The sequence below is a fragment of the Bombina bombina genome, chromosome 8 (assembly GCF_027579735.1).
Source record: "Bombina bombina isolate aBomBom1 chromosome 8, aBomBom1.pri, whole genome shotgun sequence".
In the NCBI taxonomy this organism is placed as follows: Eukaryota; Metazoa; Chordata; class Amphibia; order Anura; family Bombinatoridae; genus Bombina; species Bombina bombina.
Genome location: NC_069506.1, coordinates 317,687,351 through 317,706,774, shown reverse-complemented (window position 1 = coordinate 317,706,774; position 19,424 = coordinate 317,687,351).

Below are 19,424 nucleotides of genomic sequence, written 5' to 3'. Positions count from 1 at the left end.
CAATCCCTATCTCTCATTAACGTCCGCCCATTCAGTGACCAATCCAGAGCGGTATGTAGTAGGCGCGATTACCATTTGCGGCGTGATTGGATCCAACATTTTTAGACGTACCAATCATTAAGTCTGCAGTGCTACAAGGGGGACCGGCTGGTCTATCAGATATCGATCCTTTGTAAATATCGTCATTGGATGTAAACAATGGCATAAATCCCTTTTTGCGACTAGTTACTGCTTAATCTATAGATCGTTATGTTATTATTCATATGTATGATTATTATACACACATCCATAGTCGTTATTTGCCGGCTTAGGTGCTGCATGGCTACATCAAAATCATGGTATTAAGCTAATGTGGCAACCCCTGTGTTATGTCAGTATATCATGTCCCTATCAAGGATTGATATGTACACATACATGGTCGTTATCCAGCGGCTTAGGTGCTGCATGATTAGATCCAGTCCATGTTATGGAACCTATGTGGCAACACCTATGTTAGTTGTAATGTGTTATCCTTCTATAGATATTTATTTATTCCTTAACGTATGGTCAATAAGAGCTTATTCTCCCTATGTTAGTTTAATACAGTATCATTTCTGTTCAGTACGCTGTATAATACCTTAAGGTTCACCTTCATTCTGTACTGTGTGAGCTTTCATAGTAGAGATTACTATTATCCTATTTCCCAAACATATTTCCTACCTCTCATTGTACACCTTAGTATGTTCCGAATTACCTGAGCATATACAGATTTATAATAAAACATAAGTTTTATATTTATTATCATATTAAGGCCCAATATACTTGTTTCGGAGTACAGAGTTTTACTTGGTTGTACCTATGGTTCATTTTCTGAACTTACTATACATATTCTCCTATTCAGGTGCTGCTCATTTTATTGCATTAGTATGAAAATACATATACAATATAAAAGAAGCTCATGTGTGTAGTAAATGGTATGAATCATGTTTTTGAGGGTAGTGATGTTATTGGGAGTTGGATTCCAATTGGAACATTATAAGGGAAATGGTAATGTGAACTTATAAAAAATATCTAGCACTACAGGCGGCACTTTAAAAATGTGTTATCCGTTGTTATTAATTTAAAGACAATTATTGATGAATACCTTTGTATAGTATTGACTTACAGTATCATCAAATATACTTGTCTGTTATAATAACTCCTGAATACATGCAACATTAAAGGTTGCTAGATAACACAAGAAGATGAATTTAGATCAGAGACTACCTATTTCTGATTTTTCTACCAGTATCACAGGAATACCCAATAATTGTTTGCTTCATTCATCCCATGTGGCATAACTGAGTTTAATTTGAATATCCAACCTGTTTCTTTTTGTAACAAAGCATTTTCGGTGTTGCCACCTCTGATGCCAGGTTTAACCCTTTCAATGCCCCAGCATTTAAAGGATGTTGTTTTGCCTGCATGATGTGACAGAAAATGTCTAGCTACACTAGTTAATTTTTTGCCATCTTTTAGGTCCTTTTGGGCATTGCGTATGTTACATAAATGTTCTGTTATTCTTGTGCTCAATTTGCGTGTCGTCATCCCTGTGTATATTAAATTACACGAGCATGAAAGGCAGTAGATGACATTATCACTCTGGCAGTTTTAGTGTGTTTTGATTTTCCATTTTTTAGAAAATCTGTCAGTTATAAATTCCTTTTTGCTCATAAATTGGCATGTTTTGCAATGACCACATGGTGTTGAGCCCTGATATATTGTTTTTTATTCCTGTTTCTATCAAAGTGACTTTGAGATAAGCTGTCCTTGATATTCCTGGCACGTCTGAAGGTGAAAGAAGGCTTTTCAGGTAGTAATCCCTTTAATCTTTCATCACTTCGCAAGACGTGCCAGTGTCTTTTCACTATTGAGCTTACAAGTTCACTTTGATTATTATATGTAGAAATGAATCTTAGGTTATTTGTCTCTTGTACACATTTTTTGTTTTTGGGTATGAGAAGATCAGACCTATTTATGTTTAGGGCTTTCTGGTAAGCCCTGGCTAGCAATTTTTTGGAGTAACCCCTTTGGAGGAGTCTGTCACGTAATTCTAGTGCTGCCTTTTTGAAAGAATCTATATCTGTACAGTTTCTTCTAGTTCTCAAGTATTCACCGTATGGGAGGCTGTTAATTGTGGAAGGATGATGATTACTCTGTGCATGTAGGATATTGTTAGTTGCAGTGGTTTTCCTAAATGTTTCAGTGACCAATCCGTTGTTGCTTTTGGAAATTATCAGATCTAAAAATTCAACTTTATTGAAGCTTGTATTATATGTTAGATATAATCCAAATGGATTGGTGTTAAGTAATTTAATAAATTCTTCCCAGATTTCTAACGGGCCTTCCCACACCAGTAAGATGTCATCTATATACCTGGACCAGTGTGAGATGAATTTGGTGTATTGGTTCATATGATTATTGAACACTATCATCTCTTCCCACCAGCCCAGGTATAGATTGGCATATGTGGGCGCACAGGATGTGCCCATTGCGGTGCCACAAATCTGTAAGAAAAACTTATCATCAAAAACAAAATAATTATGTGTGAGTACAAATGTTAATGTGTTGATGATAAATTCTTTTGTCTGAAGATCCATATCAGTGTCCTTCTCTAAGAAATGAGCTACAGCTTTAATGCCCCACTCAGTTTTAATGCTCGTATAGAGGGATTCTACATCGCATGTAATTAAAATAGACTGATCTGTTATGGCAATATTTTGCAACTTATTTAAGATGTGCATTGTGTCCCTAGTATGTGATGGTAGGGCTTCCACAATTTTCCTTAGTCTAGCGTCAACATATCTGCTGGCTCTTTCTGTGAGTGATCCCATCCCTGACACTATTGGTCTCCCGGGCGGACAGGAGATATTTTTATGGATCTTAGGCAGTAAGTACATAGTGGCTACTTTCGGATTAGTAACTGTTAGATATTTATATTCCTTTTGGTCAATGATCTTATCTTTGAATGCTGTGTCAATAAGTTTTTTGTATAACTCTAGAAAATTCTCTGTGGGATTCCCTAATAGTTTTTTGTAATTGAAGTGATTAGATAGTTGTTTCATGGCTTCAGAGATGTACATAGTGTTTGGCCATATCACTATATTACCCCCCTTGTCACTATTTTTTATTTGGACATCAGTCCATTGTGTCATTTCATTCATAGCATCACTTTCTGCTTTGGTCATATTTTTCAGGTACCTTTTATCCTCATTAAGGGATATTATATCTTGACAGACCAAATTTAAGAAAGTAGTTGCTTGAGGAGATATAGTGCTTGGGGGGACAAATTGTGATTTTGTTTTTAAAATATCACGCCAATCATCATTACTGGATAACATTTCATTGGTGGTTAAATCGTTATCTTCAAGTAAAGATATAAGATCATTTAGGGCTCTTCTGTCTGTAGTATCAATATTAGACAGATTTTCTGATTCTGTATTATTAGAGAAATATTTCTTGAGTAACACCTTCCTTACAAACAAATGTGTATCTTTTATTGCCTCGAACTTATCAATATGGTTAGAGGGTACAAAAGATAAACCTTTCTTTAGCGCTGATATATGAACTGGGGTTAGTATTTTATCAGAAAGATTGATGATATTGAGGTTATCCTCTCTCTTGTTATCATCTATTTCTTTTTGTGTTGTTGACTCTTGTGGTGTTGTGGTTTCTGATTGAACCGGACATGTCGTCTGGTTTGGGGATATTTTGCCTCGCCCTCTGCGGATTTTCCGCCTAAAGGGATGTTTTTTATGTTTATGTGTGGTTTGGTTTTGGTTTTGTTTGTTGTACTGTTAGTGAGTATTGGTCTGGTGGCTATTTCATTATCTGATGTTTCTGCATCACCAGATTCATATTCTATATCTGTTCCCTCTGAGTCAGAGATTGAATTTACACTTTTTTTCCAGGAGTATACTTTCCCTTGGGAATAGTCGTTTAAATCTCTATCAATCTTTTTTTCTTTTTTGTCAGACACAAATTTTGCAAACCTTTCCACATCTGTTTTAATTTTGTTATATGATTTTTGAAAATCATCCCTGGTTTCATACGTTTTGAGGCTGTCACTTAATTTATTGATCTCAAGTGTTACAGAGTTTAGTTTATCTGTTTCATGCTCTATAAGATAGCTAATCAATTTGAGTGAACAGTCAGTTAGGGCTTGTTCCCACTTTGTCATCAGTTCTGGTTTGAGATTATAAAAAGAAGGGAACATTTTTAAGCGTAGGCCCCTGGGTATGATGTTGTTCTTTTGATAAAAATCATACATACCCAGATTCCACTGTCCTCTAATCTGTTTTTTCCTAATCTTTTTGAGATCTTTAAATGATTGTGACCACTCTCCCACAACTTCCCCTTCCACAGAGTTTTTATTTTTAAGGTCAGATGTAAGTTTACAAATGTCATCTGACCATTTTTTCATTTCAGCGCTTAAATCAAAGGTAGCCATAATAATGCCTGTGCTCTAGTTTCAGAGTAGAAAGAGAAATAGTTAAAGCTACTTCAAGGCTATTGAATTGTATATATTTACAAATTATGAAACTGGCACTAGGAATAGTAGGTTTAGGGATAGGTAGATAAGTTATCCGGTGCTGACCCTAAATATATATATGCAAGAGGAGTTAGGTAAGGGAACCAAAAGGTTTAGGGTTTATTTAGCACTCATCCCTAAAAATGTAGAAGTTAAAAAATTGAATTTTTAATAATAACCATTTAAAAAACCAAGGAGAATCCTTGATAATGTACCCACGCTAAAACTGTGCACCTAGCCCCCCTGTTTCCTGGCCGATAGCAGCTCCCTCGGCTTCAGGTGTCAGGGACTAGGGACAGTATTAAAACCAATAGTAAGTGCACAACAAAGTGCTTACTGTAAGCACAAACGCGTTTCGGCTGTATTAATCAGCCTTTCTCAATGTGAACAAGTAAGCCGAGGCCCGGGTGCCACCCCTTTATATAGTGCTTGTAAAAAAGTTCATAGCCAATCCCTATCTCTCATTAATGTCCGCCCATTCAGTGACCAATCCAGAGCGGTATGTAGTAGGCGCGATTGCCATTTGCGGCGTGATTGGATCCAACATTTTTAGACGTACCAATCATTAAGTCTGCAGTGCTACAAGGGGGACCGGCTGGTCTATCAGATATCGATCCTTTGTAAATATCGTCATTGGATGTAAACAATGGCATAAATCCCTTTTTGCGACTAGTTACTGCTTAATCTATAGATCGTTATGTTATTATTCATATGTATGATTATTATACACACATCCATAGTCGTTATTTGCCGGCTTAGGTGCTGCATGGCTACATCAAAATCATGGTATTAAGCTAATGTGGCAACCCCTGTGTTATGTCAGTATATCATGTCCCTATCAAGGATTGATATGTACACATACATGGTCGTTATCCAGCGGCTTAGGTGCTGCATGATTAGATCCAGTCCATGTTATGGAACCTATGTGGCAACACCTATGTTAGTTGTAATGTGTTATCCTTCTATAGATATTTATTTATTCCTTAACGTATGGTCAATAAGATGGACTGGATCTAATCATGCAGCACCTAAGCCGCTGGATAACGACCATGTATGTGTACATATCAATCCTTGATAGTTTTTTAAATGGTTATTATTAAAAATTCAATTTTTTAACTTCTACATTTTTAGGGATGAGTGCTAAATAAACCCTAAACCTTTTGGTTCCCTTACCTAACTCCTCTTGCATATATATATTTAGGGTCAGCACCGGATAACTTATCTACCTATCCCTAAACCTACTATTCCTAGTGCCAGTTTCATAATTTGTAAATATATACAATTCAATAGCCTTGAAGTAGCTTTAACTATTTCTCTTTCTACTCTGAAACTAGAGCACAGGCATTATTATGGCTACCTTTGATTTAAGCGCTGAAATGAAAAAATGGTCAGATGACATTTGTAAACTTACATCTGACCTTAAAAATAAAAACTCTGTGGAAGGGGAAGTTGTGGGAGAGTGGTCACAATCATTTAAAGATCTCAAAAAGATTAGGAAAAAACAGATTAGAGGACAGTGGAATCTGGGTATGTATGATTTTTATCAAAAGAACAACATCATACCCAGGGGCCTACGCTTAAAAATGTTCCCTTCTTTTTATAATCTCAAACCAGAACTGATGACAAAGTGGGAACAAGCCCTAACTGACTGTTCACTCAAATTGATTAGCTATCTTATAGAGCATGAAACAGATAAACTAAACTCTGTAACACTTGAGATCAATAAATTAAGTGACAGCCTCAAAACGTATGAAACCAGGGATGATTTTCAAAAATCATATAACAAAATTAAAACAGATGTGGAAAGGTTTGCAAAATTTGTGTCTGACAAAAAAGAAAAAAAGATTGATAGAGATTTAAACGACTATTCCCAAGGGAAAGTATACTCCTGGAAAAAAAGTGTAAATTCAATCTCTGACTCAGAGGGAACAGATATAGAATATGAATCTGGTGATGCAGAAACATCAGATAATGAAATAGCCACCAGACCAATACTCACTAACAGTACAACAAACAAAACCAAAACCAAACCACACATAAACATAAAAAACATCCCTTTAGGCGGAAAATCCGCAGAGGGCGAGGCAAAATATCCCCAAACCAGACGACATGTCCGGTTCAATCAGAAACCACAACACCACAAGAGTCAACAACACAAAAAGAAATAGATGATAACAAGAGAGAGGATAACCTCAATATCATCAATCTTTCTGATAAAATACTAACCCCAGTTCATATATCAGCGCTAAAGAAAGGTTTATCTTTTGTACCCTCTAACCATATTGATAAGTTCGAGGCAATAAAAGATACACATTTGTTTGTAAGGAAGGTGTTACTCAAGAAATATTTCTCTAATAATACAGAATCAGAAAATCTGTCTAATATTGATACTACAGACAGAAGAGCCCTAAATGATCTTATATCTTTACTTGAAGATAACGATTTAACCACCAATGAAATGTTATCCAGTAATGATAATTGGCGTGATATTTTAAAAACAAAATCACAATTTGTCCCCCCAAGCACTATATCTCCTCAAGCAACTACTTTCTTAAATTTGGTCTGTCAAGATATAATATCCCTTAATGAGGATAAAAGGTACCTGAAAAATATGACCAAAGCAGAAAGTGATGCTATGAATGAAATGACACAATGGACTGATGTCCAAATAAAAAATAGTGACAAGGGGGATAATATAGTGATATGGCCAAACACTATGTACATCTCTGAAGCCATGAAACAACTATCTAATCACTCCAATTACAAAAAACTATTAGGGAATCCCACAGAGAATTTTCTAGAGTTATACAAAAAACTTATTGACACAGCATTCAAAGATAAGATCATTGACCAAAAGGAATATAAATATCTAACAGTTACTAATCCGAAAGTAGCCACTATGTACTTACTGCCTAAGATCCATAAAAATATCTCCTGTCCGCCCGGGAGACCAATAGTGTCAGGGATGGGATCACTCACAGAAAGAGCCAGCAGATATGTTGACGCTAGACTAAGGAAAATTGTGGAAGCCCTACCATCACATACTAGGGACACAATGCACATCTTAAATAAGTTGCAAAATATTGCCATAACAGATCAGTCTATTTTAATTACATGCGATGTAGAATCCCTCTATACGAGCATTAAAACTGAGTGGGGCATTAAAGCTGTAGCTCATTTCTTAGAGAAGGACACTGATATGGATCTTCAGACAAAAGAATTTATCATCAACACATTAAGATTTGTACTCACACATAATTATTTTGTTTTTGATGATAAGTTTTTCTTACAGATTTGTGGCACCGCAATGGGCACATCCTGTGCGCCCACATATGCCAATCTATACCTGGGCTGGTGGGAAGAGATGATAGTGTTCAATAATCATATGAACCAATACACCAAATTCATCTCCCACTGGTCCAGGTATATAGATGACATCTTACTGGTGTGGGAAGGCCCGTTAGAAATCTGGGAAGAATTTATTAAATTACTTAACACCAATCCATTTGGATTATATCTAACATATAATACAAGCTTCAATAAAGTTGAATTTTTAGATCTGATAATTTCCAAAAGCAACAACGGATTGGTCACTGAAACATTTAGGAAAACCACTGCAACTAACAATATCCTACATGCACAGAGTAATCATCATCCTTCCACAATTAACAGCCTCCCATACGGTGAATACTTGAGAACTAGAAGAAACTGTACAGATATAGATTCTTTCAAAAAGGCAGCACTAGAATTACGTGACAGACTCCTCCAAAGGGGTTACTCCAAAAAATTGCTAGCCAGGGCTTACCAGAAAGCCCTAAACATAAATAGGTCTGATCTTCTCATACCCAAAAACAAAAAACGTGTACAAGAGACAAATAACCTAAGATTCATTTCTACATATAATAATCAATGTGAACTTGTAAGCTCAATAGTGAAAAGACACTGGCACGTCTTGCGAAGTGATGAAAGATTAAAGGGATTACTACCTGAAAAGCCTTCTTTCACCTTCAGACGTGCCAGGAATATCAAGGACAGCTTATCTCAAAGTCACTTTGATAGAAACAGGAATAAAAAACAATCTATCAGGGCTCAACACCATGTGGTCATTGCAAAACATGCCAATTTATGAGCAAAAAGGAATTTATAACTGACAGATTTTCTAAAAAATGGAAAATCAAAACACACTAAAACTGCCAGAGTGATAATGTCATCTACTGCCTTTCATGCTCGTGTAATTTAATATACACAGGGATGACGACACGCAAATTGAGCACAAGAATAACAGAACATTTATGTAACATACGCAATGCCCAAAAGGACCTGTATTAAACTAACATAGGGAGAATAAGCTCTTATTGACCATACGTTAAGGAATAAATAAATATCTATAGAAGGATAACACATTACAACTAACATAGGTGTTGCCACATAGGTTCCATAACATGGACTGGATCTAATCATGCAGCACCTAAGCCGCTGGATAACGACCATGTATGTGTACATATCAATCCTTGATAGGGACATGATATACTGACATAACACAGGGGTTGCCACATTAGCTTAATACGATGATTTTGATGTAGCCATGCAGCACCTAAGCCGGCAAATAACGACTATGGATGTGTGTATAATAATCATACATATGAATAATAACATAACGATCTATAGATTAAGCAGTAACTAGTCGCAAAAATGGATTTATGCCATTGTTTACATCCAATGACGATATTTACAAAGGATCGTTATCTGATAGACCAGCCGGTCCCCCTTGTAACACTGCAGACTTAATGATTGGTACGTCTAAAAATGTTGGATCCAATCACGCCGCAAATGGCAATCGCGCCTACTACATACCGCTCTGGATTGGTCACTGAATGGGCGGACGTTAATGAGAGATAGGGATTGGCTATGAACACTTTTTTACAAGCACTATATAAAGGGGTGGCACCCGGGCCTCGGCTTACTTGTTCACATTGAGAAAGGCTGATTAATACAGCCGAAACGCGTTTGTGCTTACAGTAAGCACTTTGTTGTGCACTTACTATTGGTTTTAATACTGTCCCTAGTCCCTGACACCTGAAGCCGAGGGAGCTGCTATCGGCCAGGAAACAGGGGGGCTAGGTGCACAGTTTTAGCGAGGGTACATTATCAAGGATTCTCCTTGGTTTTTTAAATGGTTATTATTAAAAATTCAATTTTTTAACTTCTACATTTTTAGGGATGAGTGCTAAATAAACCCTAAACCTTTTGGTTCCCTTACCTAACTCCTCTTGCATATATATATTTAGGGTCAGCACCGGATAACTTATCTACCTATCCCTAAACCTACTATTCCTAGTGCCAGTTTCATAATTTGTAAATATATACAATTCTATCACCAAGATTGCAAGTTTTGCGCTACAAATAACGCAAAAATATTAGCGTTTTCGCACTTTCCATAGCGTTGCCATTACAAGTTACAGAAAAACCTTCTCTTATTGTGCAATATGGTGTGTTAAGCTTCATTCCGCACAAAACCCAAGGCCTGACTTGATGTGCTCGTGCACGCTTTCCCCCATAGACATCAATGGGGAGAAAGTTTCAGGAAAAAAATGAATGGCGATCGCAACCCTATTGATGTCTATGAGGAAAGTTATGTTAAAACCTAACACCCTAACATAAACCCTTAGTCTAATCACCCCTAATACACTGCCCCCGACATTGCCGACACTAAATAAAATAATTAACCCCAATCCGTCACCCCGACATCACCAACACTAAATAAAATGATTAACCCCTAATCTGCCGCCCCGACATTGCCGACACTAAATAAACCTATTAACCCCTAAACCACCACCCCCACATCGCTACTAATAAAATAAACCTATTAACCCCTAAACCGCTGGCCCTCCATATTGCCACTAATAAAATAAACCTATTAACTACTAAACCGCCGGCCCCGACATTGCTACTAATAAAATTAACCTATTAACCCCTAAACCGCGGGCCCCCCACCTTGCTACTGATAAAAAGAAACCTATTAACCCCTAAACCACCGCAACACACTAAATTAAACTATTAACCCCTAAACCTAACACCCCCATAATTTTAAATAAAATTTACAATTTAACTATCTTTAAATAACTAAAAACTTACATGTAAAATAAAAGAAACCTAAGTTTAAACTATAAAGTAACCTAACATTAATATTTTAAAACAATAAAATTAACTAAATTACAAATTAAAAACACTAGGAAAAAAATTAAAAAAATTATATTACAAAAAATTCTCTAAAATTACGAAAAATAAAAAACTCTAAGATAACAAAAATAATAAACAAAATTATCCAAAATAATAACAATTAAACCTAATCTTTACCCCTATAAAAACAAAATAGCCACCCAAAATAAAAACACCCCCTAACAACAATAAACTACCATTAAAAGGGTCTTTTGTAGGGCATTTGCCCTGAAGCAATTAGCTCTTTTACCTAAAAAAATTACAAAGTCCTCCCTAAAATAAAACCCCCCACCAAACCAACCCCCCAAAATAAAAAAAACCTAAGTCTAAAAAAAACTAAGCTTCCCATTGCCCCTAAAGGGGCATATGTATGGACATTGCCATTAAAAGGGCATTCAGCTCTTTTGTGACCAAAGCCATAATCTAAAAAAAAAAAAAAAACGCCCAAAAAAACCTAACACTAATCCCAGGAAATCTACTCACAGTTTCTGAAGTCCGGACATCCATCTTCATCCAGACGGTGAGAAGTCTTCATCCAGGCGGCAAAATATTCATCCATCGCGGGCCCATCTCCCATCTTCATCCTGGTGGCGCGGAGCTGTAGATGCTCGGAGCTGTGGAGGCACGGAGCATTGTCGCCGGCGGCGCAGACATTCAGCATGTAAGATCCTCTTCATATTATCACCGATGTACACTGAAGCTTTAATGCAAGGTGTCCACTTTTTAAAATGGGGTACCTTGCATTCCTTTTGACTGACATTTTCAAATCAGCCAATAGGATGAGAGCTACTGAAAATCCTATTGGCTGTTAAAATTTTATTTTGGGGGTTTGTTGGGTGTTGGTTGAGTGGGTTTTTTTTTTTTTTTAGGGGAGACTTTGTAATTTTTTAAGGTAAAAGAGCTGATTGTTTCAGGGCAATGTCCTAAAAAATGCCCTTTTAAGGGTTATTGGTAGTTTACACTGTGTGCAGAATTATTAGGCAAATTAGTATTTTGACCACATCATCCTCTTTATGCATGTTGTCTTACTCCAAGCTGTATAGTCTCGAAAGCCTACTACCAATTAAGCATATTAGGTGATGTGCATCTCTGTAATGAGAAGGGGTGTGGTCTAATGACATCAACACCCTATATCAGGTGTGCATAATTATTAGGCAACTTCCTTTCCTTTGGCAAAAATGGGTCAAAAGAAGGACTTGACAGGCTCAGAAAAGTAAAAAATAGTGAGATATCTTGCAGAGGGATGCAGCACTCTTAAAATTACAAAGCTTCTGAAGCGTGATCATTGAACAATCAAGCGTTTCATTCAAAATAGTCAACAGGGTCGCAAGAAGCCTGTGGAAAAACCAAGGCGCAAAATAACTGCCCATGAACTGAGAAAAGTCAAGCGTGCAGCTGCCAAGATGCCACTTGCCACCAGTTTGGCCATATTTCAGAGCTGCAACATCACTGGAGTGCCCAAAAGCACAAGGTGTGCAATACTCAGAGACATGGCCAAGGTAAGAAAGGCTGAAAGACGACCACCACTGAACAAGACACACAAGCTGAAATGTCAAGACTGGGCCAAGAAATATCTCAAGACTGATTTTTCTAAGGTTTTATGGACTGATGAAATGAGAGTGAGTCTTGATGGGCCAGATGGATGGGCCCATGGCTGGATTGGTAAAGGGCAGAGAGCTCCAGTCTGACTCAGACGCCAGCAAGGTGGAGGTGGAGTACTGGTTTGGGCTGGTATCATCAAAGATAAGCTTGTGGGGCTTTTTCGGGTTGAGGATGGAGTCAAGCTCAACTCCCAGTCCTACTGCCAGTTTCTGGAAGACACCTTCTTCAAGCAGTGGTACAGGAAGAAGTCTGCATCCTTCAAGAAAAACATGATTTTCATGCAGGACAATGCTCCATCACACGCGTCCAAGTACTCCACAGCGTGGCTGGCAAGAAAGGGTATAAAAGAAGAAAATCTAATGACATGGCCTCCTTGTTCACCTGATCTGAACCCCATTGAGAACCTGTGGTCCATCATCAAATGTGAGATTTACAAGGAGGGAAAACAGTACACCTCTCTGAACAGTGTCTGGGAGGCTGTGGTTGCTGCTGCACGCAATGTTGATGGTGAACAGATCAAAACACTGACAGAATCCATGGATGGCAGGCTTTTGAGTGTCCTTGCAAAGAAAGGTGGCTATATTGGTCACTGATTTGTTTTTGTTTTGTTTTTGAATGTCAGAAATGTATATTTGTGAATGTTGAGATGTTATATTGGTTTCACTGGTAAAAATAAATAATTGAAATGGGTATATATCTGTTTTTTGTTAAGTTGCCTAATAATTATGCACAGTAATAGTCACCTGCACACACAGATATCCCCCTAAAATAGCTATAACTAGAAACAAACTAAAAACTACTTCCAAAACTATTCAGCTTTGATATTAATGATTTTTTTTGGGTTCATTGAGTTCAATTCTGCACTCCCTGTATTGTTAGATTAGGGGGTATTTTTATTTTGTGAGGGCTTTTTTTGTTTTATAGGGGAATTAGATTAGGTTTAATTGTTATTATTTTGGATAATTTCGTTTATTATTTTTGTAATCTTAGAGTTTTTTATTTTTCATAATTTTTGAGCTTTTATTTTTTTCTAATGTAAGGTTGGGTTTTTTTCCGTAGTGTTTTTTATTTTGTAATTTTTTTATTTTATTTTTTCATTAATTTTATTGTTTTAAAACAATAATGTTAGGTTACTTTATAGTTTAAACTTAGTTTTTTTTCTTTCACAGGTAAGTTTTTATTTATTTAAAGATAGTGATATTGTAAATTTAATTTAAAATTGGGGGGGGGTGTTAGGTTTGGGGGATAATAGTTTTAATTTAGTGTGTTGGGATGTGGAGGCCGGTGATTTAGGGGTTAATAGGTTTAGCTTAGTAGTTGAGATGTGGAGGGCTGGCGCTTTAGGGGTTAATAGGTTTATTATAGTAGTAGCAATGTGGGGGGGCGGCGGTTTAGGGGTTAATAGCTTTATATAGTGTTGGCTATGTGGGTAGGGGGTGGATTAGAGGTTAATAAGTTTAATATAGTATTTATGATGCGGGAGGGTGGCAGCTTCAGGGTTAATAGTGTAGTTTATGGGTGTTAGTGTACATTGTAACATTTTAGTGCTGAGTTTTGTGAAACATTTTTGTTTCGAAAAATCCTTAACTACTGGTCTCAGATCGCGGTATGGATTAGAGCGGTATAGACTATAACGCAAGCATTTTAGCAGGACCGCACAACCTGTAATACAGCATAATGGAAATTCCGCACTCAAACATCATTCTTTGAGTGCAGAATGGATCATTGCGTTACAAGCTAAAACGCTTGCATTAACTATCCCACAGCAACTTGTAATACGGAAGATCTGCCATTCCAATACCAATTTTTCAGTGGTATAGCCATACCGCACCATACTGCATAACTTGTAATCTTGCTGATTATCATTTATTTGTATAGCACCACAAAATTCTGAATTGGTTGTGCAGAAAAGGGAATGGAGGTGCCTATGTTAAATAATACATAGTATATCATCTAGACATCTAACTGATTCAAGCCAAGTAAAAATATACTCTTATTTAAACACCGTTAAATAGAGAATAAGAACAAATGCATAATAGCAAGGCAATGAAATAACCCTAGCTCTAAATTTCAAATAAGCAGATTTTTTTCTGATAATTTTCAAAATTCCCATCCATTTCCCTGTACCCTGTATCATGTGGTAGCTATCAGAGAATCACATACTCAAATATGCACACTTTGTGAACTCTTGCACATGCTCAGTAAGATCTAGTGCCTCAGAAAGTGCATATAAATATTGTGCACAATCTGATATCAGAAGTGGGAAGTTTTATTACATTGCATGCTCTATTTGAGTCATGAAGCACTTAGAGGTCCTTCAAAGCAGAATAGAACTAAAGGGATTTTTTAGACACCCTTATTCTAAATGTAGCTACATCACGTTCTTCTATACTACACATATAGTTAAATTGTGTTACACTTAAAGGGACAGTAAAGTCATATTTTTTTTTTCTTTTGTGATTTAGTGATTAAATAATACAAAATTTAAATTTGTCGCTTATTATATCATTTGCTTTCTTCTCTTGGTATCCTTATATCTAGATAGGCTCAGGTCTAGCAATGCGCTACTGGGAGCTAGCTGGTTATTAATGACTGCAAATATATGTCCCTAAACCGCCAACCCCCGCACAATGCCAACTATCTAATTACACTATTAAAGCCTAAACCGCCAACCCCCCACAATGCCAACTACCTAATTAAACTATTAAGCCCCAAACCCCCAACCCCCCACAACGCCAATAATTAATCTAATCACTAAGCCCCCTAACATAACACCCCCTAAATTAACCCCAATTAAATAAAATAAAAAATAAAAACTATATTCTTAATAAATTAATTAATAAGTACCAAAAAAAAAAACTAATTAAAATTAAAATAAAAAAACCTAACATTGCATAAAAAACTAAGATTAAATTAAAATAAAATAAAATAATATTACAAAAAATAAAATCTAAAACTACAGAAAAAAATAAACAAATTTATCCAAAATAATTGTTTTAAACCTAATCTAATTCCCCTATCAAAATAAAAAGCCACCCAAAATAAAAAAAACCTCTAATCTAACGCTAAACTACAAATAGCCCTTAAAAGGGTCTTTTGTAGGGCATTGCCTTAAAGCAAACAGCTCTTTTACTGTTAAAAATTACAAATTACCCCCTAAAAGTAAAACTCCCATCCACCTAACCCCACACAATACCCACCTAACCCCCCAGAAATACCCCTAACTCTAACCTTGAAATATGTACTCACCATTTTCAAATCAACCAATAGGATGAGAGTTACTGAAATACTAATTTTATTTAGGATAATTTCGTTTATTTTTTTCTGTAATTTTGAATTTGATTATTTTTTGTAATAATAGATTTTATTATTTTAACTTAATCTTAATTTTTTTATGTAATGTTAGGTTTTTATTTTAATTTTAAGATAGGATTATTTTATTTTGGTACTTTTTAATTAATTTATTAGTGAGGTAATCTTTTTTTATTTTATCTAATTGGGGTTAATTTGGGGGGTGTTAGGTTAGGAGACTTAGTGATTAGATTAATTCTTTGCACTGTGGGGGTTGGCGATTTAGGGGTTAATATTAAACAAAAAAGAGAGGGCGCTCAAAGCTATAGGATGATGGATACATTTATAACAGTTAAAGGAACACTCAATCAAAATTAAACTTTCATTATTCAGATAGAGCATGCCATTTTAAACAACTTTCCAATTTACTTCCATTAACTAAATGTGCACAGTCTTTTTATATTTAAACTTTTTGAGTCCCCAGTTCCTACTGAGCATGTGCAAGAATAAGTGTATGCATTTGTGAATGGCTGATGTCTGTCACATGGTACGTGTATGCATTTGTGATTGGCTGATGGCTGTCACATGGTATAGGGGGAGTGGAAAAAGACATAACTTTTAAAATTGTCAGAAAAAAATCTACTACTCATTTGAAGTTCAGACTAAGTGCCATTGCATTGTCTCGTTATCTTGCATTTGTTGATTATGCAAATCTACTGTGTTGACTGGTCCTTTAAGTAACTTACAATCGATACCTTTCAATATATTTGAAACAGTTATTAATCTGTATCTGATTTTTGTGAAACACTTTATTCTAACAAAAACATAATCCATACATATGGGGCAATTGAAGTAGGCAATTTCATAAAAATAGAATTAATAAAAATAGTATAAAAATATCTTATTGGTGTGCATTAATTGTTTTCTGGGGAATATCACTTCCTGTAATAAAAAATGTTTTAAAATATAAAAAACCTCATACAAAATACATAAATCAGATCACACATAAATCAGATCACACATAAAAAAGATCACACTTAAAAAACTTGATGTCACCACATATAAAGTTATTTCAGTTCATACTTGAATGAATCACTATGCGTTTGCAATGAGAAACAAGTGTTTTTTGAATAATGGAGTATTTAACTGTTACTTATAACAGATGTTTGTAATCGGTCACGCAGTATGCACTGAAACACCAATCCCTTTTGTTTGTTCCAAGTGTTTATGTAAGTTCCCTTGACTTTGTAAGTCCTTTTACTTTTATCAGATCACAGTTCTTATTATTTAGGTTTACTGATAGTTTTGCCTTACCGGACCTTCTCTTTGGAGTTTTTTCTCTTTGGTTTTGAGAAAAGACTGCTCCTGTGTTATTCCTCCTTACTTGTCAGTTGACGTTGTTCTGAACTCGCCAAAGCGGTAGTCCTGTGGTCGAACTGATGTTTGTGTGCGTCAGTGTTGTTCTTTAGTGTCGTTGGGATTTACTATACTTGCGCAAGTAATCTAAATTACAAAACCACCCTCACCGCTGTCTGATATTTCCCTAGGGTTGCACTTAAGTACTAAGTATATGCAGAATGTCTTTGGGAATTTTGACAGACACGGATCCTATGGGATCCTCCTAATGAGAGAAGATATGATACATATCAACAAGATTATATAGAGGAAATACATAATTTCAATGACAGAGATGAGAGATTTAATAATTATTCAGGAAGTAGACAATCTGAAAGACAATTTATACATAGAAATATGAGGGATGACCAAATGTGTGAAAATAATGGGATCTTTATATCAAAAAACAATATATTCTTACCCCTTAATACTATAAATAGAGAAAGAGAGAAACTAACTATAGAAGAAAATGCTTTTTTAGAGAGAAGCCCTCCAAGGAAGGGCAGCTCAAAACAAATGGTAAAATCAAAAACAGAAGAAAAGGGTTTCAGACTAAGAAAATTGACCAATAGAGGAAACAGAGGAGGAAGAAGAGGGAAGAACAGAATAAAAAAGACAGAAAGAAAACCAGAAACAGTGATTAAGACAAGAGGAATTTTTAACCTAAGTAAGAAAGAATTGACAGCAGAAGAGAATAGGATATTGGGATTGGGGTTATCTTTTGCGCCCACTAAGAGATTAAATAAATTTGAAACTCATTTAAATGCTCGAAAATTTGTTAGAAATTTAACGTTAAAGAGGCATTTCCTTAAGCATCTCCTAGAAAGATTTGGATTTAATAATTCCAAAAGGTTGGAACTAGAAACATTCCAACATACCAATCTAAAAACAAAGTCTAAGTTTTATCCTTTTGCAGACAAAGAAAGCAACATTGAAACTTTTGAAAAGCTAGTCCTAGATGACTTAAGAAAAATTAATATGAATAATAAAAATAACTTTAGGAAATACAATAATCTTAACAAAAAAGAAAAGGAAACTCTAAAGACACTACAGACTGAAATGGAGATCATCATAAATGCTGCGGATAAAGGAGGAGGGTTGGTGGTTATGGACACCGAAAAATATAAGATAGAAGCAGAAAGATTATTAAATAACAAAAAGACTTATAGGAGGTTAGATCTAGATCCCACAAACTTACACGTCTTTTAGACAAAGGGAAAGATATAGGTATTCTAATAGGGAAGGAATATGAATACATTAAACCTAAGGAACCAATAATACAAATTTTCTACTAATTGCCCAAAGTCCATAAGGATTTAATAAACCCCCCGGGCAGGCCAATCGTATCAGGGATAGGATCCATAACAGCCAATTTGTCACAGTATGTCGACAAATTTTTACAAAAGTATGTAATTATATTAGATACATACCTAAAAGATTCTACTGACCTACTGAGGATACTAAAAGATCTAAAATGGGAAAATGAGTTTATTTTCGACACATGTGACGTAACATCCCTTTATACCTCAATAAATCATAATCTAGGCTTAGAAGCAGTAAATAGTTATCTATGTAAAGATAAAGAACTATCTGAGTCACAAAAATAATTTATACTAGAAATAATCAGATTTATACTTGAACACAATTATTTCAATTTTGATGGAAAATACTTTTCGCAAATAGAAGGGACAGTGATGGGTACAAGATTCGCACCCAGCTACGCTAACCTCTTTATGGGGAACTAGGAAGATAATTTCCTGGAGTTCACGGAGCTGGGTGCAAGTCTTGTACTCTTCAAAAGATACATAGATGATATTATAATTGTATGGAGAGGAAGTCCGGAGTCCCTGAAAGATATGTTTTTGATGATGAACAGTAATGATAAAGGATTAAGTTTCACTTACAATATAAGTCGGGAGAACATAACCTTTCTAGATTTAGACATCGAGATTGAAGAAGGGAAGGTTGAGACAAAAACACTTTTCAAACCGGTTGATGCAAACAATTATATTCATGCCACCAGCTGCCATTTCCATAAATGGAAAGAAAACATTCCAACTGGTCAATGTTTGAGAGTTAGAAAGAACTGCACTAGAGATAAGGATTTTGAGGATCAAGTAACAATATTAGGAAAGAAATTTATAGATCGTGGATATAAGGAAGAGAATATAGAGATAGCAAAATCTAGGGCCAGAGAAACGCCTAGGATAAAATTATTAGAAACAAGACCGAAAATAAAAACTCAAAAAGATAACATAGAAGTCCCCTTTATAAATGAATTCAGTGATGATCACTGGGAAATGAAGAAAATAATTAGAAAACATTGGCATCTTATCAAGAAAGACCCAATAATAGGAGATAAGATCTC